The 21,658-nt window shown below is 40.9% G+C and overlaps 1 protein-coding gene across 5 annotated transcripts in view; it reads right to left on the bottom strand.

Annotated features, from left to right (window-relative positions):
- The window catches only part of PARD3B (par-3 family cell polarity regulator beta), a 433,237-nt gene that overhangs the window by 101,691 nt on the left and 309,888 nt on the right, over positions 1-21,658 (bottom strand). The window lies entirely within an intron of this gene.

The raw sequence follows: 21,658 nt of genomic DNA, 5'->3' as shown, positions 1-21,658 counted from the left end.
CTATTAATACGGCACTTTTTTAAGTGGCTGAAAGTGGTTCTTACCACAGAACAGCTCTCTGAAAGTAATCTGCAGCAGCTGTGGTGTCAGCACCCAGGCTGGACAATGTGTTCTACTCTTATCAGTAACTATCGTCTCTCATTCGTGTCTGGCCTTAATTTAAGGATTTGTTCTTTGTTTAAATGAAGACCCAATTGTAAAGAATAAAACCTTGCTGTATTCTAAGGGTACAAACTAAACAGTTCATAAGAGACCTTTTTTAAAGTATTTCTGAGTTTTTCTTTCTACCTAGTAATATACTATCATGTAATATTTATGCTGTGAAAGTCCTCCAGAGACCCTGGTCAGTTTGTGGGTCCACTGTTGTATACATTGTGCAAATATGCACAATGTAAGTCTGCTTTATGCAGACTACAAAAGGTGACCGAACTGGTGAAATACATTTCATTTTTGACGGAGCTAGACAAATACCGGGGTCAAATATGTCAAGAATGCTCATGAATTACGGGCCAAAAAGTATCAAAACCTCCCCTCCTCTTCCCCAATTTGAAGTGCTCAGTTGCACAAGTAAGTAAAGGATCAATCTGTGTCTTCCCATGGAAATCAGCATGTCCTTGCACGCATGACAACAATGTAAAGAAAAGTAATGATTTCTTCATTAAATATACCATATTGCAAACTAATTACTCTGACTCAAAACTGCAAACTCTTCTGTGAAAATCCGCAGCACTGCCCTGGTGATCTTTCTTTCACCCTTTTTATTCTTCGCGTCAGCCCAAACTGCCTCAAGTGGAATAGCTGAACTACTGTGCATATACTTAAGCTGTAAATCATTGAATTTAGGTTTCTCCTCTGACCAAAGCAGTAATCTTGCAAATACTCTGTCAGGCTCATAAGTTAATGATCCAAATTTTTTGTGAATTTAATCAGTGATTTTGAGCTTGTGGTGAAATAAAGTTCTTAGGCACTCTGCAGCAAGTCTTCCAGACAGTAAGAACTTAGTTAGAAAAGGAATGATGGGTGTGAGAGACAGACATGTAGCGTGTGGTGCTAATGAGAAAAAGGGTGAATACTACAGGTAGTAACATGAGATGCTTTATCGTGTCTCTGCCATGGACTGTGCTGGACAGTAGGAAGAGTCTTAGTGCATGGTTTTCTCTTCCTTTTTCTTATGTGCAGCAATAGAGATAGATGGTATCTTACATTCTTTGAGGGATCCTTTGATCAAAATAGACATACACCCCACCTACAAACAATCTTCATTTCTTTTTTTATGGTTCTTACTCATTTCTTCCAGAAAGACAGGAGATACTTTCCTTGCTTTTGCTTTTCCTGATTATAGAGCGGTACACTGATTCCACTGCTGCTTTCTTAGTTCTAGCAGCCCCAAGAGACTGTGGAGCCACAAACCCCGACAGAGGTGGGTGGTGGCAGTGAAGGCGGCAGTCGGGAAACACAGGAGACAGAGGTTGTATGTACAGAGAAGATACAAAGTGAGAAGGGCTCACAGACAGAAGATGATCCAGGCGAAAAAGAAAAGCTAGATGAAACTCCACATATATTGCTCTCTACAGAGATGTCAGGCAGCCAAACAATGATGCACCCAGGGATGCGCACCAGCAGCCCGCACCTGAAACACCCCTGGCTTTCTAACACTTGCACATGCTGGGAAGGTCTCCTGGCAGTTTTCTCCAGAGAGGCTGTATTAGCACTTGCATCTTGGTCATAACGCAACTCTGGTATTCAGGCTGCCTGCTTTTCTCCCACAGTTGCAATTATGGGTTTGTGGAGTCTCATGTTCGACTGTAGTATGTATTGATTCTGAAAACATTATTCCTGGGCATTCTGTATTGCTGTAGGGAGTTGAAGCTGGATATGTAGCATACTCGAAAGAAATGTAAAAAAAAAACCCCATATCTTTAGCATACGTCCCTTTCAAGTCTAGGTTTTATTTCTTGCTTACTAGGGAAATACATTTTAAAGAAAATAAAGTGACAATTTTGATTGTAATAGCTGCCAACATGACAACTCTCAGCAAAAATAGTGCTGTTTTCTGGTAGAGCTGCTCTTGCCAGAAAATTGGCAAGTTCCAGTGTAATTATAACTTGGGAATATTGAGTTGGTCTTGATGAAAACAACTTTTTTTAAAATTATTTTTGGCTTCAGATGGGATTTGTGCAGGCTTACAATTTTTACCTGTTAACATTAAGTATACAGCATATAGCTCCAGGCTAGGGAAATGTTCAGATTTTTGGCCTCTTTTGCACATTGCTATACCATAAAAATCCATTCTCTTTTATTATTATTGTAATATGTTTTTCAGCTCAACAAAAATCTTGCACAAACATTACAAAATAAAAGCAGCAAAAATTTAACACTGTTAAGAAAAGCAATATACAGTAGACTGAATTTGTACATGAATTTTTTGCCTGAATTTATACACCCTGTCCTAAAATTTGTAGTCTGCTCACTCATGCGTTTTAATTGCCATGGGCTTCCAATGATGAAATTAACTTCCACCCATTGTAATTTTGCATGGGTTTGTCACTACAGACTTAATTGTTCTCCACTGCTTATAGGAACAAAAAACACAGAAGAGTACCTGCTGCCCAAATGGGATTGATCGTGTTCTCACTGATATCAGTGTGAAGCCCTCCACTGATTTCAAGAAGGACAGGATAAAATCTACTGTCAAAATTATACTCTGAAGTTAATCAAATCCACATTAAAATTCTATGAGAACTGAATGGCTTTAGGATTTGAAGTTTCCAGTTCTCCAGGCAACAAATAATTGGATTGTGGTAAAATCTACCTTCCATATTAATACTATTGTCAGAAGAATAAAAACATTAGTGAAAAAATAATAACAAACGAAAAAACAGAATGAAAAAAAAACCAAAGTGAAAAATAAATGGCAGACATCTTTACGTCTGTTTTGCTATACTGTGCACAGCAAAATTCTCTTCAGCTTAATACCAGATACAATTTTTATCTGAAAACCTTACATAACAAATGGACAAACATAACTAGAAGACCTGAAAACAAACGGATCAGCTGTATTCTGCTATTCTGTAACCATCTATAATCAATTTATGTCAAATGAAGCCAACTGTAATCATAATGACAGTAAGGAAGTCAATCCATATCTTCCCAAGTTGAGTGACTGCCTCAGTTCTCTGACTATCCACTGTAAATGCCTGAAAAGTACTGTTAAAGAAGTTAAAGCCCTAATAACCTTAGTATACTTTTCAGTTGAGAAAAGTAATATTCCAACTACTCAGAGCATAGTCCCCCTGTAAACAAAAGCACAAAGGGATTTTCTTGATGTGATCAGACCTCAGTGTGTTTCATCCTTATGGGAAAAGCCCATATGCAACAGTTGAAAACATGCTGTGCAAGAGTGAGGAACTACCTTATTTCTATTAATTTCAAAGGGTGCCGTGCAAATTACTAAAATTTTTCCCCTTAGAAGCATTAAATGAATGAAGTCTCTGAATACCAAATGGTGTGTTGTCATCTGGCAGTATTTATTACCATTCTATTTGCTATAACAACATTTAAAAATAAAGCATGTGTATGCTTCTTTTCAAGGCTTCCAAGGGATAAAAATTAAAACAAACCTCCTATAGGCCTGCTCTGTTATACTTGGGATAAACGTCTTACCCAAGACCGAAAGCTGTGGTCATGGCAACACTTTATTTCCGTGTGGAGCCGTGAGCTTCCAGATCTCAAATGTGTTGATATTTGCTTCAAGGATTAAAAAGCAGGCAGGTCTATAAAGTCCCAGACTTCTAAGCAGGAGAAACATCTGGTGGGTGGAACCCTAAGCAGCTTGCTGGCTAAATTCTGCAATTTGGATTTCTTGGTCATTTCAGTTGCCCTAGATCAGTAGGTGTCACTGCAGCTAACAGGGTACATAGTGGAATTGCAAACATCTGTGGGGAAGTAATTCAAGCGGGCCTATGACACCGTCAAGAAAGATACAAAGCCTAACAATGTCATAAAATCTTGACATCTCCAGAAATGATCTGTAAAAAAACAGAGTGATTTGTAAAGTACATATAACAAAAGCTCTGGCTCCCAGTCATTTCACGGCAAATGGTGAAAAATGCTGAGATTATTAAAGCAGCTCCCTTATGAAAGACTAGAAATAACCCTTAAAATGAAATTTAAATGTGAGTAAGAATGAATGAGTGAGCAAGAAAGATAAAGATACTAATAAGGTATGATTTTCAGGTCCACACAGGGACTATAAAAAGCTTATTAACTGCCACTACTGCTGTGTGTTTTAAGTTATCACTCAGCTTTACAGCAGAAGAAATACTCTAGAAACAGTGCTGTGCTTTGATTAATCGCTTTCATACATACACTTTTACCGAGTATTAAACATTGCCACAAAGATCCTTAGTGATTCAGACTTGTTGGTGATTACAGGCCAGGCTCATTTTACATTTATGTTAATAGCAGCATTAATGAAATACATCTTTTACATTTTTAGTGGCTCTCTAAATACCCAAAAGGTTTGTTATTAAATGTTTACTTATTGGGTAGAAGTATGCTGTTGAGTATTACACCAGTGGGACCAAGAGTTTCACAACAGCTGAAAAAAAACCAGAGAGAAGAGAACATGTTTTGGTAAAACAAGTTTCGCTGTTTTGAGAACGGAGCACACACAGCAAGGGCTGGGCAACGCTGCTCAAATCTTTCCCAATATCCAAGCAGATGAAAGTATCTCCATGACACGAGTGAAACTTGTGGTAAAAGGGCAGCTCTGCGTGGGGGCCTGTGAGCCAGGAGGGGTGAGCATCGCCCTTCCTTGCCCCACTGCCAGCCCCCTGCTCCCAAGGAGTGGATTTATTCCCTCTGTGGAGGATTCAGCTCCAGCAACACCGAGACACCCCAGTGTGTGAGACCTATTGCAGCAAGACCTCCTCATGACAAAGCTTTGCCCTCTTTGCTAAGTTGGAAAGAGATTTGGACAAGCAAAGGCAAAAATCTGCTTTTAACTAGATTTGGTGAGGCTCGCTCGCAGGAGAGTTAGGCAGCTAGCCCGGTGCCTCCCTGCTCTCCTGCCCGCTGGGGCTCGCTCCCAGGGCAGCACCAAGCGAAAGCCAGGCAGCGAGGGCAGCAACTTTCCGTATGGAACAACAGGGCAGCGCAGGCAATCAAAAACAGCTCCCATGGAAAGGGAAAAATGACCTAACCTCTGATTTATTATATCAACGGAGGCATGCAACAGTTTGTTAAAAAGTCCCATGCTACAATTATTATTTGTATTTTGCAAATGTACCCAAATTTCATGAATGTGAGTATCCTCATACTTAGCCATTCTCAAATTATTTTGGGAGATAATCCACATTATTCTAATGCTGTGATCAGAGTTAATCTGATTATGGTCAGCAGGAAAAGAGAAAGTTATGCAGAAAATGCAAATATAAAGCAATCCACATTGTTAACACCAATATATGTTGCTCCTGTTATGTCAACATTAAGTGAACAACTGCCTTTTTTTTTTTTTTAAAAAAAAGTTTACTGTATCAGGCAGCTGGAGGTAGACTAAAACGACTGAGCTTCCAGATACAGTCAATTAGGAGTAAAACTTGTCTTTTTAACAACTCTGATTAAACACAACCTCCCCCACCCGTTTATTTCTTTGATGCCCAAATTAGCATATTTTCTGCAGCATACTGAATTAATTAGTACAGTGACAAAGAATTAGTCCAGATAGGATCAAAGCTGAAACCATATTTATCTGGAATTTGAATTAAGAGCAGAGAGTATTAACCCTCAGCACTTCAAGGAGCTTTCCACGTGGCATACTTAGTAAGCCTTCCAGGAGTTCATTCAAAATAAATCAACAGTGCAATTTTTTTCCCCACTGAAGTTTTGCTAAAAGGAAAATAAATTTGTGATGAACCCTGCTACAACGGGGAACTGCCTTTAATGCATACCCTCTACATGCTACTCATTATGTAACTTGTAGGCATCAGTAGAACAAAGCAAACAAAGCTGAGAAAAGACAGTTAATCACATTTGTATTAATGCTTGGATCATCACTTTGTTCACAGACTTAAGGGCTAATGAAACAATTCCCAGCACCAAATCCGAGAAGCTGCTAGCTGTAACACCTCACAGGTAAATAACCCATATCTTCAATAGAGAGGGTCACATGCAGAAACAAAATGTCAAATAGAAACCCTAAATTACACAGGGAAGTTTACTTTGAGAGTATCAACCATTTGGACAGCAGTAAAAGAAAATCTTCATTGCTGGTATCATTGTCTTTGACATCACCTGTGTTTCAGTACCAGATAAAAGACTGGAGGCTGTTTGCCATGTGAAATGCAAGAGGTTGCTCTTCTGCCTAGAAATGGCAGAACAAAGGCAATCTAAATAATCACCAAAACAAAAATATTCTCATCCATCATCTTCCCTAAGCCTCTGAGCCCCATATTCTGATTTTTTAAATGTGGAACTTGCTCTTAATTTAGGTAGAAATAAGTTACTGTAACTCATTCTAATAATGAGGTACTAGCAAATCCTTACCAGTGGAGCAGTTCTGTCCAGCTGAACCACATATGAAATCTTACTTCTGCAGCATATGAAATGAACAAAGACAAAAAGCAAGGAACGTGATGGTACCCTAAGACTTGGGCCATCTGAGTTAGAAGTGGTTGCTGCAAAACCACAAAGTCCATCTACTGAATCAATGGCATGGACTAACTCTCATCGGCTACTATGTAAATATAGACAACACAAGACAGCTATGAAGAGTCATCCTTCATACTTCAAGGAAGTTATTTTTAGAAAACATGCTGAGGTAGTCTGAGTGTTGGAGATAGAGTTTATGAAAAGGGGTCACCACCTTTACTATCTGATCAGGGAAATCGTGATGCTGGAATGGCAGCTATGCATCTGTTCCCATGAAGTGATGCTTCAGTCATCTGATGACCACGTTGCTGGTCTTTTTGGTCACCAGAGCAAGAATTCTGCGTCCCACATCACACACATGAAGAAAGAAAAAACTACAGTAACAGAGCACTGCTGTGATTTACAGCTTGATGAGAAGAAGGAAAAAACTTGATTTATAATCCATCCAATGCAACAAGCTCTGCCTGCTTGTCTACCAGACTGTGGAATTACCCTCCACCCAAGTACGGAATTATTCCCATATATTCTTGTGTTTCCCTGCTTTCCTAGAGCATCAGCCATTTTCCCCTCTCGGTTCCACTCTTCAGCCAAGTAATTTCTTCTGAACTGAATACTAATTCTATCCCAGCCAATGCACAGAAACATAGCCATGCCTACTCTGTACGGAGTCTGCAAATGCCAACCTGCCAACCCCAGGGGAACATGACAATCACACCCATGTCTTGGGCATGGTAACTCCATACTCAAAGCAAAGTAAAGGACCAAAGTACTAAGCACTTGACTTCGCTTTCTGAATTCCCATTTCATGATCACACATTTTCTCATCTCTCCACTAAAATTAAAGAAAAAGCAAAGCAGACAGGCTACCTACTAATTTTTTCCAGGAATTTATTATTCTCGGTCATGCAGGAAAAAGATAAATGCAGTTTCTGACTGAACCTATTCCTCTAAGGTTCAGTCAAGCATGACCAAGCAGGAGACACTGACTCCCTGTGCACCCTGCAGATATTGCCAGCTGCCGCTTCGGAACTACTGGCTGAGTTTGTGGTTTTCTTAGATGTGGGTTTGGAAATTCTGCACTCAAGTGAGAGCCAGCATGCCTCCGTGTCCCACCAGCACCAGCAGTCAGCCCTCTGCAGGTAACTGAAGGTGGGATGGGGAAAAGACCAACTGAAGGGAGCTAAAAATAGCTCTTTGGGTGCCAGACTTGACAGGAACAGGCTGCTGAGTTGTTTCTTCTCCGTTTCATGCTTTCTCCTCATCTGTTGTGTCTCTCCCCCTTACTACGAGCCACATGACGTCAGAATTCACTAAAGTATCAACTATATATGTATGTACAGTATATGTATGTATTATGCGTGTTTATAAGGGGAAGGACTTTTCATTTTTCTCGTAATTCTCATGGTACTTGGTACTTTTCCTAGCATTTCAGCTACTGAGGCACTATATGAGAATCTCCACTCGCACTACAAAACTTTTCGCTCAGCCCTCTTGGCTATGGAAGAAGAACGTGCAACTGTGACATTATCAGAACTGCAGATACAAAACTCGCAAGGTAAATCAAATACACGACATTTGCAAAACAAAACTGAAAACCTGCTACATTTGCCCTCCGAGTCATGATACTTCAAGGTGTCAAACTTGCTAATCATCTCACCACTGCAGTACTCACCTCCTCAACTAAACCACATGCCTTCCTCCCCTTACATGCCACAGTGGGGATTTGTTGGGGCTTATCTGACTTTCATGCAGTGAAACTGCTCATTGCAGGTTCCAACGAGATCTCCAAGAAAAACACGACCCTTGAAAAATAACAGGAATACAGAGGACTCCCCTATGTTACAACTGAGACAACAGCCCAGCCTTCATGAAAGCTCCATTCTCTATGGGAATGTAGTGACTCTCTAACGATCAATTAATGTTGACCATAAATCATCATATCCCTTCTACAAATGAAGAAACTGAGGCACAAAGGGTAAAAAAGACTTGCCCAGTTTAAAAGGTCCTGTTCTTTCTCTACTGATCACCTCAGAGCTATGATTACATTATCACTGCATATCTACCTGCCTCATTTTCCAAGCAGTTTGCTGTGATGCCTTTTCCCCTTGACTGTTTCCCCCCCATCTCCTTTAAGTTCTCTCCTCATTCAATTCCGTCTTCTTTCCTAACACACTCCCTCTCCCCCTCCTTGCTCCACACTCCTTTCATAAGCTCTTCTGCGGCACTGCTACAGAAATACCTCTTCCTGGAGATTTCTGCTGGAGACTGCATGAAAGGAATGTGTCTTGGGAACCAGCATGCTTGCCTCCGAGACACTGCGCAGCAATATGCAGTAGAGATATGCAGAGATCTCTACAGCAGCTGAGCTACCAAAAATGGTCTCCAGTCTTTCTCAGCGGGATGCATTAGCCTGTATTTGAGCTCTGCAATGCTCAGAGTGCTTGAGAAACTCTGAACTCTGAAGAGATAGCACACAGAGGTTTTAAAGGTAAGAGAAAATCTAAGATGACTTGGTTTTAGGTTTCACAATGAATTCTAAGATTGAAGCATCACAAATTCCACCTCTGTGCCTCTACTACAGCTGGCATTTTTACAAAACAGTAACATTCAAAACAATGCCAAAATAGGAGTGGAGTTACATATACTGTATTTTGAAAGATGTGTTTCGGCATAATAAATAATGGACGGGTTTGCATTTTTAAACTGTCAAAATCAGTCCTTCTGATAAATAATACCTTCTCTTCCTGGCCTTGGCTATTGTACATTACTAATTAGACGTAGTAGTTTGCAGTTAACATCCTTCCCTACAGATTTATTATTAGCCTGTATATTCTTTTCAGTAGAATTGCGCTAATGGTAAGGTCTGCTGGAGGCCAACTGCATGAAGCCACTGGGAGGAGAAATCTGTTTGCCTGTCAAAACAGTGGCTATCAATTAGAACTGTAAATGTCATTCCTTTGAGTGTCTTGGACGGTAGCAGAGATTTTGAGTGATGGACTAGGGGGCTGAATCACTTTCATACTGTGCTAAAGGAAACTTTCAGACAAACAGCTGTCCACATGAAACAAATTCACTACTATTTTTGAGCAAGTCCAGAAGAACCAGTTTGACCTGCCAAAATTCTCTCTGCTATTTTCCCAGAAATCCCAACTTCAGGGCATTTCATGTGGTATGCCAACAAAACTGATACTAGATTATTCTGTGGTTTTAGGAAAACTTGGCTTAGGATAGCTATAGCAACAGAAGAAAAAAAACTTGAAGCTGAAAGACATGATGCATCAAAAAAGAACCAGTGAGACGATGCAATTCCACCATTCACTGACTGGGGATGCAGCCCTGGCACACAGACAGCAATTTCCCCTTTGACAGAAGCACCCAGCTCTCATTAGCATCAGTGAGAGCTGTGTGGACATACTGATGGGAATATGTTCCCCTGTATTTTGCAGGAAATTAACACCACTCATTTGGGGACTGAAGAAGGTACTGTCTGTCACTCTGAGGCAGTCTCTCTGCCAGTTAATTAAGAAAAAACCTCTGCCACAAATCTCAAGAGGAAGCTCTTCCCTGTTCTGCTCCGTACAGCAAGACTGACGCAAAGCAAAAAGTCAGGAGCAGGGGCTGGGAAGCAGTGATGTTCAGGGAAGATGAACTTCAGCCTGCCTTTGCCAAGATCATTTGCCACTAGGTTTTTGTGGATTTTGAAAATAGTTATTAGAAATCAAACTGATTAGTTATTGCTGAGTTTAAGCTTTAAGAATTATTTAAGAAAGTATTTTCAACTTTTATACAATGTGGCTTTTGGTTACTAGTTATTTTCAGCAGAGGTAATCCTAGATGGCATGTATAAAAACAAGTCAGCAAGACTGCTACCCCTCCAGGACTTCACTGCTAATTTCATGCCAAGAGAGTGACTAACCAGCACAGGAAAAAGCAAAGGACCCCACCAAACTTGCAAAATGTGGCTCTTGGCAGCTGAAGAACAAGGGTTCAGGATGGGGAAGGTTTCATCCAGTTGCTACACAATAGGCTCTCTCATCAGGCTGGGGAACTAGACTGAACGAATTAAAAACCTTTCCTCAGTGCCACTTCACAAACAAAGAATAAATATCGGAACTAAGCGACTGAAATTTTTAGTCAATTACATGGACTACACAGCTCTGTCATATCTGCTTTCAACAGTATTGCTCGTCCACTATGTGCCAGAAACTTTCTTTATAAGGTTTCAGTGAAGACCTGGCAATCACTTCTGCTTCTTGATTCTTAAAAGCAGTAATTCTGGAGCAATCAGATAGAGAAATACATTTTACTGGATAAGGTCAGAGAAAATTGCTAGAATAGTGCTTAAAGCCATGAAGCACTTTTATTTTGCTGGCTATTACAACCACATAGCTTGAAGTTGCACAAACAACATAAACAGCCCAGAATCCCAAAATTTTTTCCACCTTGCATATTTCTTGCCTTTCACACATTGACTCCCTACCACAGATGTTTATACTCTATTTTTAGAAGAATTATTTGTTATTGGTGTTTATATTGCCAGATTGTTGATTTTTGTGTGACAAAGTAGGGACAAATCTCTCTGCGTTCTTGTTCAGATACAGTGATGCTTTGTTCACCACACAAAGGCTTTGACTTCTTTGCGCCCTAACCCCACAGCTCCATGTCCTAGGGTTATACCCACTAATTCAACTATTTGCAATACTAAACCACTGGTGCCAATTTTACCTAGTGACCAAAATGAGCACACATACCCTACAAATTCCGCACATTATCTCAGCATAAAAAAGCTATTCTGAAACACGAACTTAATTATGAGGGTGATAAAACAAATGTTAAATTCAAACCCCACAGCAGCACAGAAGGCTGAAGAACACAGATGAAGTCTGTCACTCATTTCATTAAAACTTCTGCCACAGGAGATGCCAGGAGAAAACAGTATCACTACATGAATAAAACTAAATGGTGTTGATAAAAAACTACTCTAGGGTGTGTAGCCAGTCAATGAACTTCACTCTTTTTTCATTCTAAACTGTGTCTGATTCAACCACAATTTCTCCTGAATGTGTTAGTTATTAGCCGTTGTCCATGAAATAATTCGTAGGGAAAAACTCTGGCTTACAGGTTACCCATGAATTGAACACAATCAGTATTCATTACAATGAACATTCCACTTACTCATCATTCACTGCAACTGATCACGTGTATTGTTTCCAGTTCTTAACTTGGTAACTTATTGTTTAAAAATTACCTTCACAAGCAGAGGGGAGGAGAAGCCACTCTACACTTCTTGAACAAACATGTTTTGGCCACAGGCCCAAAAATTTACTGCATAAAAAAACCCGCACAACTGTACGAACACTAATTCCACGGCAAGTGCTCACAACTGATGAATTACGTTTAGCTGAAAGTATTTCAACTGTAAAACAAACTAGAGACTTGACTGTGAAACAGCTTAAGCATCTGCATTTCCATTTCTTTGGCTGTATCCTTGCTCTTCTATCATGGACAAGAATGAAAAGAGTGCCTAATTTATCAACTACATACCACTCATTATTTGATGTCTCTGTACCACCACTTCTTTTGATTTATTAGATACAATATTTGAAACAGATATTTTTTTCTCAGGACAACTGAGTTGTCTTTGTACTCTCATATTATTGTTCTGCATCTAGACAACCACACCACAGATGTACAGAATTTTAGATGAAGCTGCATTATTGATCTATAGTGCCACGATGCTGTTATTTTGTCATGGTCTTACAACCAAAAAGCCCAGATGCCTGGCCTCTATTTTGTCTTTCTTCTCATCTGGGGAAATGAAACCCTTTTACCCCTTTCCCTCCAGTCACACAATTTCCTGCCATCTTCTGTCTCACTTGTGCATAGCTGTTCACTTGTAGCGCTGTCTCTTTTCCAGCTGCTGTTGAATAGACAAGTATCGCTACAAATACAGTTCAGCAATCCTTGGAAAAAAGAAGCAACAGGATATAGGAATATAAAGCAGAAACTATGGTCAAATTCAAGGTCCTGAACTGTAATAACTGGAAAGTTGTACACCTGGAAAAAACATTCCCCCACCTCCAATGACAATGGCTGGAATTAACAACTACATCTTTTGTGCTGTTAAGACCTACTTCGTCCAGTAATTAGCTGGCGTATTCTCTCAATAAACAGAGTAGTAAAAGCCAGTTAATGCCCCAGTGCTGCTACTGGAAATCTTTAACAAAAATCAATAGTATTTAACAGATTGGCTGAAATTTGGTTCCAAATAGGGGACTTTCACGTTATGCAGAGAACAGTGAGAATTTTGTCTTATGTGGCTAGTACTGTTTGAAACTGAAATGAAAAGAGAAAGGTAAAGAAATAGAGATACCTAAAGATTATCAGCTTGCTCAAGAAATATCCAGAAGGTAGAAGGAAGAGTCCGAGAAGCAAAATGCCTGGACAGGGGAAGAAAGTAAACAATAGATTTAACAGCATGAAGGTGCAAACCAGTTGCTTTTTGTTGATTTGAATACCAGAGAACTCAGATGTTGTATTTAGGTCTAAAGACAAGGAAAACACACACGTGGAACAAACAAACATCAAATACCTGTGCGACTTCTGTTGCACAGGAAGATTTCTGGGGAAAACACTGGTATCGAGATAGATGCCTAATCTCACAAACGTCCGTGCATTAAAAATCTTGACTTGCAAGTTAATTTTATTTCTGTTAACTACACTTTAAAAAAACCATGGTTAGTGGACATCACATTCTGAGTTGTCTTATCAGGACAACTAGTCAAAAACAAATATACAGAGGCCTGAACAATATCCCACCAAGGAAACCCCTTCTCCTCTTTCCAGTAGTTACTCTCCTAAATTTGAGCATGACCTAGGAGACAGAGCATAGGCTTTCCGTGTCCTTGTGGCTCCCATCACAGCACGTGCTAAGGAATGTTCATTTCCCTGAGGCAGGGCCAAAGGAGAAAGGTCTATTTAATTCTAACCCATCTTTTAATTCCCCCAGTAGATGCAGTGTTCACCATTTTACAGAACAGCCGCCTGGAACAAATGCAAACACTGTGTTCGTCCTGTGGTATACAAGTTATTGCACCAGAGAAACTCCGTGTCTCCTTTCAACAAAGGAAGGTATCTCTCAGATGCACTATTTTCCCAGATACCAAAAAAAAAAAGAGCAGACTGGTTGCAAATAATCTCAATGCAACTTTATCTAAAAACAGGGAAGAGAAAATTCCTTCTAAAAGGAAAACCATTGAGAGATGTCAGCAAAGGCCTCTCGTCATCATTAAATGGCAACTTCAGCACAGGACTGAACTTAGCCAGATCACTTATGCTATTAATGACCTAATTTTTTGAACCAATCTTTATCATATCCCTTGATGTTCCAGAAATAAAGCAAGCTCTTAGACCCCTTCTCTCCTGAATCATAAGCCCTCCCGAGAAACTGGTGTGTTCCTCCTTTTCTGAGCCTTATACCTAATACCAAATCGCAACTCCAAAATAGCTCAGCAACCTGTATTCACAAGATGAAGAATCCTAAGTCCTACTTAAATTCCTTTTATTACTGGTCTTCACCATTAGACCCTGGGCCCTTCTACAGCCAACAAGAAGCTCTGTTGTTTGAGCTCTCCTTTCAGATCCAAACCATCATCTATTATTAAAATTGTCTCACCTAAACCTTTGCCATGTCTAAGCCATGTCAGTGCAACACATGCTTGTCCTTGCACAGCATCTATAGTAGTCAGCAGGCATAGAACTGATTTCATCTGCTCATCCGTGTTCCCACATGTGCCCTTCTGGCTATCGGCAGCTGTTTCAGGCTGGGACCAGGGCTGTCCACGAGAATGCTTTTCACTTGGTATCTGTTCATCATGCTAAGACCAACTGGGATCCTCCACTTTGAGACTGACTGGAACATACTCTTACTTGAGGACCAACATCTGTGAAACACACTGAACTTGGAGAACTGTCAGGTTGAGTTCAATAATATTCAGAGAAGAGTATTTTCTTCATTGTTTTTAATTGTAGAAGACAGAGAGGGGGAAGAAGAGGGAGCTGACGCAGGTTGATATTACAGCCAGAAAGCATATGATAATGACTACGAAGAGGTTCAATGCTTTCTAAAATTTTGTAAGATGAACTACATAACAAGGTAAGTGCTTTAAAACAGCACTAATATTAAAAGTGCCTGCTATCCCCTTATTTCCTGGAAAGTCATCAAACACTAAGACAGAAAAGAAGGCTGAACTCAGTGGGACAGCTCAGTGTTAAATAAGAATTAGCCTGGCTTCTCTCATGAGTTCACCATTATGCAAACGGCATGATTACACTACCAGCAGAGCCAAAGTTTAATCCATGTGAATAAGCTAAGGTATCAATTTCTACAACTCTCTAAAGCTCGTTAAAGCCTGTAAAACTAGAAAAACTGATGCTCTTGCCACCGGTGTGAAGCATGCCCCTCTCTCCACCCCTTCTTAACTCTGCTTATATAGGGTGACTTGAAAGGCAGAAAGTTTGGCCTCCTCAAAGCTGCAGAAACTGTCAGTTCTCTCTCTCTGCCCCATATGCTTTTTAAGCTTTTGCAACCTCTTAGAAAAGCCATTATTAAGAAAACAGTGGCACTTCTGAACTGGAATGGATAGGATCCTGTAGCAACAGATTCTTCTTCTGAGGAAGCCTCATCAGCAAAGCGGCAAAAGAAACAGGAACGGATGGTGGAAACTTTTTTAGCTGCCTGGATCATGCCACTGACTTCCTCCTGTTTTTGCCCGTCATACTCTCCCAGACCAAATTAAAAACAAGAAAGAAAACTCAACACTGCTGCTGTGCACAACACGGTTCAGCAAGCCTCTTGACGACCTAAAAAATGTGACAGCTCATAGGGCTAGGAGAGAGACGAAGCCTAGAGCTCCACTTGGAGTGTGTCACCAAAGGGGCTGCCAAGGAAGCAGTAGGCTGCAAACAGAATCTTTTCCTGAGAACTTGTTCTTCTGGGCAAAGGCTGGAGGGTTTAGGGTTAAAACTTAGTTTGATGTAAGAAGCTATATTAGCTACTATGAGACTAAGAAATTTTCAGCTATGCTGCCTGCATACTGATAAAAGGTTATTCCCCCCTCCTTATCAACAGTCAGTATTGGAACAAGTAAAACTAAAATCAGAATAAACAAGACTATTTTGATCTGACATTAATTGTATAGTAGAGCTTGTTTTGTGCAATAAGCAAATTGTGCACGCCAAAGTTGGAAGAAAAATGAATATAATAAATATAGTCAGAACTTTTTTGTTACACCTACTTTTACTTCAAGAAAACCTTACAACTTCTCATCTGAACTCTTAAAAAACCAAACACCACACACATGCAAGGCCACATCTTGCATATTAACACATTGAAATGGATGTAGCAAGGCTGCTGTCTTTTTCAGCATCCCTCTCCTAGGCAGAAATGTGTTCATGGTGGAAATGCCCTCACTCTGCTTTTATACAATGCCAAAAACGTACCTATACAAATCTACAAGTCCATAATGGTCTGTTTGACAATGAAGCAGGGCAGGCAGACTATATTCCATAAATCTAGCCTAGCTAGTATTTTTTCCTGTTATAAACTCATTGGCAGTGTAGATCTTTCACTAGCTGCAGAGAATCAGCTGCGGTTGGACAAAGGGGATCAGCACTAGCCATTGCTGAGGAACTCTGTCCCAGTGCTGTCCCAGAACATATTCCTTCCAGCTGCCTCAGATATCATGGTGCTTTGCCACTGCCACAGTTGCAAAGACCCAGTCCAGATCTTTCCCATCCCTATAATCCCAGTATCTCCCCCTTTACATCTTGGCTCTGCAGCCAGTAAACACTGGTGAGTTCCTTTTATTAACATTGAAGCTTGCATTAAGTACTTGACCTTCCTTTCAAAAGGACTCCAATGACCACCTGCCTGACACATATCTCAAGCCATCCTGCACAGCTCCAGCCAGTACCTGGCTTGTCACTCCAAAAACCGGGGCTGGCACAGCACCACCTGCACAAGCGTCAGCAAGCGCACGAGAGCAGGGCTGCCAGCCAAGCACGCAGCGCTGCCAGCTCCAGCCCACGGCAGGGCGTACACAAGCACCTGGAACCAAGCAGTGCACTGGCAGCCCAGCTGCAAAGGTATCCTTTCTCAACTGCCTTCTGAATTGAAAGCAAACCCGATAGCTCAAAGCAGGCTCTGGGGAGAATACAACGAGAAAGTTATCACTTACAAGTGTGAGAAAAACAAAATGGCTATCTTTCAAAACGCCATTATCATCTCCTAGGTAATTAGCCCTGCCTAGTATCAGGTACACAGGGAAGGGTAGTAAAGACTGGCTGAGAAATTTAAAGAGTTACTCACTTCTGCCAGTCTAATTAAGAGCCAGTTAGGGGCTACTGAAATAATAATCTCAATTTGCAGAACACAAGGCAACAGAAGCAGGAGAAATGGGAAGTGAGCCGTAGTGTCCTCCATGGCTGGGAGCCACTCACTGGTGGGAGGTGCTGCAGGAAGCAGCTCCCTGACCTTCTCCAGTCAGGCTCCCACCGCCACGGCACCAGGCAGGGCTGCGAGGCTCCCACCGCCACAGCACCGGGCAGGGCCGCCACACTCCCACTGCCACAGCACCGGGCAGCCAGGCTCCCACAGCCACGGCGCAGGGCAGCCAGCCACTTGGGAACCAGGGTCCTCTGTGCGGAGGTGCTGGCACTTTTCTCAAATACGTGTGTAAATGTTTGCCTACTTAGCTATAAATATATTTAAATATGCACATAATCATACCCATCTGTAAATACCCCACATTTTGCAACATACACTTATTTAAATATGTACATACTTAAATAAGAACCCTAAGTAGGAGACTAACCTCCTTCTTTCTCTCATCAGTGTGGGCCCAACCCAATTCCTGATGAAACAAAGAGGAATTTGTACATGGTTTTCATCGAGCATTAGATGAGGCCTCAGAAGCCCCCACGGCTCCCTCCTGTACATACACTATCAACATTCTCTAACAGCTTCACATTTCCTGAGGCCACGTATTACAATGATCTGTTCAGACAAGGGAATATCAGGACACAGAGGCCTTGTGAGAAGAAAGGTCTGGGAGCTTCAAGCTAGCGAGACAGAAGAGATTTCCTCCCATGCTCCTTTCAGCACGTACTTTTTCATCAGATAAATATAAATAAGTAGCATAGCAGTTGTTTAGTGAGCAGCTTAGGGACATATTGTTCCCACTGTCCTAATTTTCCCGACACAGTTGGTAAATTTAGACATCTAATTAACAGTCTGTGCCATTTATCAGGTTACTCGTTGCTGGGTTTTTTTAAGGCCGTCAATTAAGCTTTCCATACCTTAGACATTTCTCCATCTCCAGACAGCCCTAGGCCTCTGACAGAATGATTATAAATGCCTCTAACACATCCCTTTCTGTTTATATGGGCTTTAGACAGTCCCAGAGAGATGAACTAGGGTCATCTCTAAAGCTAGCTTCAAAGTAATACTTTAACACTGGCATCCGTGGGATGGAGCAGACCAAGCAGGAGAAAGAATGGAAGAATTTACAGTTCTTCTCTAAAGAGTCAGCTGGGATACAGTCATCCAGAAAGAGCCATATTGTAAAACATCTGCATATTTGTGGACATTTTGATAATTATATTTGTAACTCTTACTCTATAGGCCTTGCTGTTCTATGCTTAAGAATGTATATTTTTACCTTTGCTCATTTATCCTCTTTTGTGCTCGTACCTCTTACCTCTAACATGTAAGACTTTCCATAGCGAAATGTTTAACCCTAGCAGTGATGCTATTTGATTTCAAGTCCCTTTTATCACAGAAGGAGTAAAGGCAATTAAGAATGTTCAAATCAAAAAGATCTTCTACAAGTTCACTGCCACACACAGATACAGAAGCAGCTTGCAGTGCTATGACAGATAGAGAAGTTCTGTCTGCAAAGTAAAGAGTCTTCTACCAGATCAATGCTGCAGGCCTGCACTAACGCGAATCCTCTTTAACAAGCAGTGTGTTTATTATCACTTCTTTACAAAAGACTAACAAGCATGTATCTGGGTCTTCTGGTTTAAGCTTAGCTAAAAAAATACAGCTAAATGTGTATATGCATCAAATTTCGATAATGATATTCCAGTCTGAAAAAGGCAGATGCAGTGTGAAAAAGTCACAAGAAAAAACTAGGTTCTCTTCACCCCTTTTTCTTCCTCCTGGACCATCCAGATAATTGTTATATTACTACTACCAGGAGCAGGCAAAGGAAGAAAACGCTCTGCACAAGTATCTATTCAGACCTGCTCAGATGAGACACAATGCATTTCTTTTTTTCTGTCAGTAGTAACAACCCAACTAAAACTGCAAAGGTAATCACCTTCAGGGTCATGCCTTGACCACATGAAACCTGTTTACAGAAATGCAGGATACTGAAAATCAAAAACACCTGCCATGAATGTTTAGTAGGCAAAGACAATCCATAACATCATGCAGTGCCAAAGAAAGCTTTCCTACACCTCTCTTTTTACACACGTGCTTTAAATGATCATTTTTTAGGGTGTGGTTCCTGTTTGCTTTGGCAGCTTCTACGAAGAAGATGGGGTGTGCAGCCCCATATAGAACCAGACGGGAAAAATTCTGACAAAGTTTTGCAAGAGATTAAATATTTTGCAGTGCAAAATCCTGTCTGACGTCAATCTAACCTCTAATAAGACAGACCTCCACTTTGCCTCTCAGCACGTCACCTGGCTTCCCCTGAAGGTCTGACCTTACTGTCTGTAGCTCCAGGGCAGCCCAGCACTTCTGCTCTCCTGAGCCCCAGAGCCTTGGAAGGAGCAGCCCAGAGCAGTCTGCTGGGGAGCTGCCCACGGGAGCCAGGAGAAAAACCCACCACCCTTCTCTCTGGCTCTGCTCCACTGCCAGCAGCACTGCTGCAGCCTGCCGGGAGAAGCCAGGGCTTCCAGGGTCCTTAACTCTGCAACAGCCGGTCACTTTGAGTACTCACGGCTCTCTGGAAAACAATCTCAGTGTCAAGTCTGGGTGCTCAGGGAAACCAAATTGAATTTTCAAAAAAATCTAATGCTTTTCAGTGCCTTCCTCATTCCTCCCTGAAATATATTTATCTGGGTTCCAATTTTTGTATCCTGCCTGGGGATGAAATGATGGGCTCTTGAACATAACTTAGTAACAATAAACTGGGCAACACATCAGTTTTAAGACTTTCTGCTTCAATTCTTTCGGTAGCTCTTTCACGCTATGGACAGATTTCTGCAGCAAAAGCAGTAACCCAAGTTTGCTGGAATTGCATCGCACACATGGTTCAAATACAGTCTGGCTGATACAAAGAAATTTGCAGCACTTCCTATCAAGATATTCACGTCAGAGATCATCACAGAACTCCAGAAATTCAGGTCACAGGGAAGTTATTTTTTGAAAGGGATAAAACATTAGGATTCAACATAAAAAAAAATCTTAGAAATTTAAGAACAAGGTTGTGACCAGTGGACAGCGAAAATCTACAAAATGTCTGTGGATACAATAATTAATACTGGTTTCCAAGGTGAAAGCTAGCACCTTTGACTTTAGAGTAACAACTAACCTGGGTTAGCAAAAACCTTGATTGAAACCATTATGTTTCACTCACTCTCTGTGGTTGATCATGCCTAGGGAGACTTCCTTCATTATATAAAGCGTGTAGGAGATAAATGGAACAAAAATCTCTAGGACAGTTAGGTCAGGCGACATGACATACACTACAGTGACACATTTTCCTCTATGAAGCCAGAAATTTCCAGTCCTCAGACGTGATAGCTGTGTCAAGTTTACTTTTCAGGCAGAAAAAAAGGTGCTGTTACAGTTCTGGCTAACCTTTGTAGAAACCCTTAATTCACAGAACAAGTGTGGAATCTTGTCTGGGAAAAACTGATCTCCTGCTTCATGCCTTGAAGCTACTACATGCCGTAAGTACCCTGACAAGGTTTTGAATCAGACAATAAGGATGAAACGGAGGAAGAGAGTCTGTTGGGGCACGGGGCGGGGGGGGATGAGAACAGCAGATGGTAACATTTGTTATTTTTCGCTTTAACAGTCCAAATAAGTCTAAAACCCAAAGCAACTATGCTGCTCCGATGTAATTAAGTGCTTCACTAATGTGAAAAACCTTTCTTTATGAGACACAGCAGAGTACAGAAGGTTGCCTCTGAATGGCCACTCCAAAAAACCACCCTAATCAAAGACATTTGCCAGCCTTATCAAACACAGATGCACAAAGTTAGGGGCTGGAGAGCATCTCTGTTAGCAACAAAAATTGGCAGTGAGCCTTTGGTAGATCCAAGCACCTTAAAACAGAAATCAACTCTTCATTGTACAAAATGCTAAATAGATTTGGAGGTTCTTCAAAGTCCAAACACACAGAATAATGTTGAACACATGTCTGTCTTCAGTGTACTTTTAACTCAAACTCCAGCATTTAATAAACTAATCCAGACTAGGACTCTCTAGTACCTTAGATTTGGGTATGAAGTACTGACCGTAGTGGTGGAGGGTGAAATGCGAAAGTTCAAGAGGATCCAGCTGCATTTTCCCTGCAAACAAATGCCCAGCTTCCACAGCTGTTAAAATCTTGAGAACATTCATTTTGTAGAATTACAAGCATGTTCCAAAAACTTGCGAGGTGCTGCATCTACCTCCATACTAAGAAAAAACACTCTTTTCTTAGGAAAAGAAAACAATAAACTCCATTTTCTAGAACACATCATGGGCAAGACTTCATTCTATGAAGCTATCTGTGAAGAAATAAGTACGGCTACCCAGAGCACAAATATAACTCTAACTCAAAAGTAATGGGCTCTGTGATAAATTAAGACATTCTTTTCATAGATTATAGTGCATTCCTGTCACATTAAGGCATTTTGAGCTATAAAGCCAGCCTAGAGATTGATTGAACTATTTTTTCAATAACCGAAGGAATTATTTGCCAACATATATATTCCAAACAGTTTT

The sequence above is a fragment of the Opisthocomus hoazin genome, chromosome 9, assembly GCF_030867145.1.
Source record: "Opisthocomus hoazin isolate bOpiHoa1 chromosome 9, bOpiHoa1.hap1, whole genome shotgun sequence".
NCBI lineage: Eukaryota > Metazoa > Chordata > Aves > Opisthocomiformes > Opisthocomidae > Opisthocomus > Opisthocomus hoazin.
The sequence above is the reverse complement of the archived record's forward strand: the minus strand, read 5'-3'. Positions and strand labels throughout refer to the sequence as shown.